The following is a 6,000-nucleotide window of genomic DNA, read 5'->3' on the forward strand; positions in this document are numbered from 1 at the left end:
ATATCTGATACACCTCTATCTGGACTGCATAGTGGAGTGGCCCCGGTAACCAATTTGGTACCGGGGCCACAATACCTCCTCCAACCATGGTACAGAGCATTCATCATTGAGATCCCATCAAGTATGTTAAAGACAGACAGGGTCGAAGTGTTATCGGTTAACTTTGTAAACCAAAAAACTGTCCCTGTTGCACATAGTCGTGCAATGAAGACTGACTTTTTCATTTAAAGGCTCCATCTTTCAAGTGTAGTGTTTGTAAGTCATATTATACTTTTGGTAAAATTTGTTTAATTTGTTCCTCTTTATGGTAACTACTAATAGAATTAAAGTATTAATTAGAAGCGGTAGTTCCTCTTTATGGGAATTAGTAATAGAATTAAAGTATTAAATAGAATTAAAGTATTAAATAGAGTGGTATAGAGTGGTAGTGTGGTATAGAGTGGTCCCCACAATATAATAATAAAACCCTCAACTGGTCAGAATTCCACCAAACAAGTATCTGGACTGCGTAGTGGGGTGGCCCCGGTACACAATTTGATACCGGGACCACAATACCTCCTCCAAGTTCCAAGTGTAGTGTTTATAACATCTTAACACTACACTAATTCTAGCACGTCAAAACCTCTTGTTTTAAATAATGACAGGGCATTTAACTTTTGATTTAATTTATTGAATTTGTTGGCATTTTCTTTTACTTTTTGAACATGGCAAACGACTGTTGAATGGTCACCTAATGCCAAAAAAATAGTTGCAAGATTAAATTGTCCTTGGGCCCTCCCACCCACCCTTATGTTGTTGAAATAGGACATGCACACTTTAACAAACCAATTATTTCAGCGACAGGGCCTACCAAACAACTGTGGCTGAAATGATTGGTTTGTTTGGGCCCCCACACCAAAATAACAATTCATCTCTCCCTGTACAAACTAAACAGGCTCTACTGAGGAAAGATGTCGTCCTCATCCTCAACCTCTGATTCCTCTCCCTCTACAGTGTGTACTTCCTCCTCCTCTCACATTATCAATTCGTCCCCGCTGGACTCCACAACCACAGGTCCCTCTGTACTATCTGGAGGGCAGTGCTGTACTTCATTGAGGAATTGATTATTCATTTTTATAAACATCATTTTTTCAACGTTGTGAGGAAGCAACCTCCTTCTCCGCTCACTGACCAGGTTCCCCGCTGCACTAAAAACTCTTTCCGAGTACACACTGGAGGGGGGACAACTCAGGTAAAATAGAGCCAGTTTGTACAGGGGCTTCCAAACTGCCTTTTGGAGTTCTACCACGTCACTACCTCTAGTTAATTTAGATTGCAAGGCTTGTAAATACTTTGAAGATAAAAAAAGCAGGCTGCACAGACTGTGGAGCTAGAAAGTGAAAGTAAATGGACCACATTACTTTGGTGGCTATCTATGCCCCCCTTCCCCCCCCCCGCCCTACACTTGTAGTTGAATATAAAAAAAGCAGCCTGCATAGACTGTAGAACTAGAAATTCAAATATACAAAGAAATGGACAAAGGCAGTTTGGTATCTGTCTGCATCAGATCCCCTCTCCACTAGGAGTAAAATAGAAAACTATTCAGCCGTTATATAATCTAGAATATAAATAGAAATTGAGAAAGGCAATTTGGTATCTGTCTGAATCATAATCATCAACATCCTCCTCAGCGCCAGCTACATCAATATCCTCCTCCCGGTGTACAACATTCACACCTTCATTAGCCAAATCTGTAACTGGACTGTGGGTGATCCTTCCAGCATATGCAGAGGGCGAGCTGCAAATGCTGGATGGAGTCACCTCTTCACGTACAGTGATGGGAAGGTCAGGGTTCACAACCAACACCACCCTTGGACTCGCCTTGGGGATTTGTGATGTCATCTGTTTAGAAGGCAGAGTTCTTTGCTGTTTTATTGTTGTTGCTGACAGCATAACTCTCTTAAATTTTTTGTAAGGGGGGGGAGGAGGAGGGCTTAGATCCTTGGGTGAAGCTGGACCACTAGTCATGAACACGCGCCAGGACCTAAGCCGTTCCTTGCCACTCCGTGTCGTAAATGGCATATTGGCAACTTTATGTTTCTCCGCTGATGATTTTAAGTTTCTCTTTTTGCTACTTTCACTTAACTTGGGCTTTTTGGATTTTACATGCCCTGTACTAGGAGATTGGGCATCGGGCTTGGAAGACGACGTTGATGGCATTTCATCGTCTATGTCATGACTAGTGGCAGCAGCTTCAGCATTAGGAGGAAGTGGGTCTGGATCTTTCCCTACTTTATCCTCCAAATTTTTGGTCTCCATTATATGTAGCACAAGATACTGCAGAATGTGTGAACTTGGTAATATTGCAGACAGTACCAATGGACTTATACTGCTGGATTGGTTTTGCAAATTTAGTTATAATTATTTTCTTTTTTATATTTTTTTTTTTAGTGTGTTTTTATAACTTTATTTTTATTATTTAAAAACTTGGGAATAATGGGTAAATAACTATGCCCTTAGAAGCACAGAGCACAGGACACAGCACCACTGGACTGAACAGGACACAGCACAGGACCCAGCAGCACCACTGAACTCAGCAGGACAGAGCACAGGACACAGCACCACCGGACTGGACTGATATACTGCAGAATGTGTGAACTTTGTAATATTGCAGTACCACTGGACTTTTACTGCTGAATGTGTGAACTTGGTAATATTGCAGTACCAATGGTCTTATACTGCAGGATTGGTTATGCAAATTTTGTTGTAATTAAAAAAAAATTTAATTATTTTTTTGTATTTTTTTTTATAACTTTTTTTTAATTTTTTAAACACTTGGGAATAATGGGGAAATAACTATGCCCTTAATAGCACAGAGCACAGGACACAGGACCACTGGACTGAACAGGACACAGCACAGGACCACTGAACTCAAAATTGACAGAGCACAGCACACAGCACCACTGGACTTTTACTGTTGAATGTGTGAACTTGGTAATATTGCAGTACCAATGGGCTTATACTGCAGGATTGGTTTTGCAAATTTTGTTGTAATTAATTTTTTATTTAATTATTTTTTTGTATTTTTTTGTATAACTTTTTTTTATTTTTTTAAAACACTTGGGAATAATGGGGAAATAACTATGCCCTTAGAAGCACAAAGCACAGGACACAGCACCACTGGACTGAACAGGACACAGCACAGGACCCAGCAGCACCACTGAACTCAAAATTGACAGAGCACAGCACACAGCACCACTGGACTGATACTGCAGAACACAGCACAGCACAGAACTAAACAGCACAGCACGAGATCTACCAGGACAGAGGACCACCTAACACACCCTCCCTCTACCCTGATCAATGCCCGAGTGAAGATGGCGGCGACTAGCGGGGAATTTATAGGTTCCGAATATCGCGAGATCCGACAGCGGGATTATGACTCAGAGCCTCGGTTTCAAGTTTTCATTTGGCGCCAATACCCGGATCTGTCTCGGATCCGACTCGGATCGGAAAGGTTAGGGTGGGCTCGGATTCACAAAATCCGAGTGCGCTCATCTCTACTACATACATAGTTTAAATAATTTTCTATAAAAAGTCATTGATGTATTATGTAATAAAAATAATAATTGTTTGTCCTTTTTTGCCTTCTGGGTTTTTTTTTGGAACACTTAGGTTTTTTAAATTTTATATGTGTTTTTTTTACTATTTGTTTGGATTCACTTTCACTTTATTTGAAATAGGTGTTTGTCTTTGTTGAAGCTTAACACAAATCTCAGCATGCAATATAGGCATATTCCAAAAAATGGTTCAGGAATCAAACTCATGACCCCACTGATGAAAAGTGGATTGTCTAACCACTAACCCAATGTGAAAATTGAGCATTATATACATTCAAATACACAAAGACTTGAATGACAATCACTGTGTTAGAAAGTTCTAATAGGTAAAATAATAATGTGAGTACAAAAGCCAGAAACCAAGGTAATACTGCTCTGAAAAATCATACAACACAACACAGTCAATAACTGGCAACATGAAGGTATAAGACTAAACAATTAAAAAATGCACACACATTGTGTTTGCGAAATCAACGACTAATAGTTTGCAATAATGAATATATATGCAACACTCTGTGATGATCAGAATACAAGCTAAGCTATGAATTTGGTGCTTTTCAAACATACTAGAGAATTGCATTTTCTTACAGCACCTGCATTTGTCCTTTTTTGATCAGCGCCAGTGAGTACACATGCAGTTATTTCTTTAATTATGGTTCGGTTTAAAACATCATTTTTATGCACTTGATTTTTGTTAGGAGTTTAGGCAATGCAGTGTGTTTGGCGGAGTGCTTGAAAGAGGCATTTTTTGTTGAATTAATTTTGGACAAAGTTTCTTTTTCTGCCCATTACATACACATATCGATGTAATGTGTTGAAATTATTTATTTTTGGTATGTTTTGGGTGGTGGGAGTTTATTGTTTAATTGGCTTTTTGTATTGTATACTATTTTTAAGTTACAAGCTTCTTGCACTGTGTCTTGTCACTTTGACTGCAGTCTGAGTATGTACTCCAGCTTAGTTGTAAAGAAATTTATTCCCCTTTTCTTGTCTCTCTTTCTCCCCCTAAACAGATTTGCTGTTTTGTTTTTTTTTCATTCTCGAGCTGTGGTTTAAGTGGCATTTTTCAAAGTCCCCTTTTTTTTGCAGTCTGGTAAGTATCCACTCCCACCTACTATTCTGTCTGTTGCGCTTCTCTTTCTGTATGTTTATGGTTATGTATTTTCTGATGTCGTGTTTGGTCACTTTGACTGCGGTCTCAGTATTTACTCCTGGTGGGGTTTTTTCTCCCCTCTTATCTCTGACTGTATTTTAAAAAATGAAGACTCAATATGATGCCCAATTTTGTTGTATGATTTGCATGTTTTGAGTCTACATAGGGAATACAAAGCTATAAACACCTCAGCTATTTTTTTGTTTGGTTTGTTAATTCATCCTTTTTTCACGCATACAGGAGATTCTAGAGTTGGATGAAAATCGCTTTCTTGAGGAGCATTATCCTCCACACACTCCAAACCAGCAACTGGTACAACATCGCCGTCCTAGGAACCGTGTCTTCAGGCCACATGTCAGCCTCTTTGGGATGTCAGATGCTGAGGTTGTCTATCGCTATCGACTCATGTCATCTTGGACAACCTGCGCATTGTGCAGAGTGACCTTGAGCCAATGCACCACATCCCGACAGCAGTAGCGCCTTTGACCAAACTATTGGAGGTACTGCACTTCGGTGCGACTGGGTCATTACGGACCAGAGTGGGAGTCATGGCAGATATGTCCCAGGCCACCTTCAGTTGTGTGCTGAATGTTGTGCTCAGTGCATTCCTGTCTCGCATCTCCCAGTTTATACATCTGCCACTCAATGAGGAGTCCCTTGTATGCATTAAGTGGCAGTTTGCACCATAGCCGGTTTCCCGCACGTCATAGTGGCAGTAGATGGGACACATGTGACCTTTGTCCCGTCGAATTTGAACAGGAAGCATTTCCACTCGATTAATGTTCAGGCTATATGTGACCCGTGTCTCCAGATTCGAGACCTGGTTGCCAAATGGGGTGGGAGTACACATGACTCCTTTGCGTTTAGGCAATCAGGGACGTGTCACAGATTGCAAGATAAGCAAGGGGGTGCAAGGCCACAATTAGATGCATGAGTTCTTGCTAATTAGACTAATTTTTTGGTTTTTTTTTTTAAGAAACAATCCTTAAAGTTCAAAGTGACTGCTCTCTGGATGCGATATATTTGTCCTTGGATCATCATCATCAACATTTATTTATATAGCGCCACTGATTCCGCAGCGCTGTACAGAGAACTCACTCATATCAGTTCCTGCCCCATTGGGGCTTACAGTATAATTCCCTAACACACACAGACTAGGGTCAATTGTGTTAGCAGCCAATTAACCTACCAGTATGTTTTTGGAGTGTAGGAGGAAACCGGAGCACCCGGAGAAAACCCACGCAAACA

Source organism: Mixophyes fleayi, chromosome 3 (genome assembly GCF_038048845.1).
Source record: "Mixophyes fleayi isolate aMixFle1 chromosome 3, aMixFle1.hap1, whole genome shotgun sequence".
Lineage (NCBI taxonomy): Eukaryota > Metazoa > Chordata > Amphibia > Anura > Limnodynastidae > Mixophyes > Mixophyes fleayi.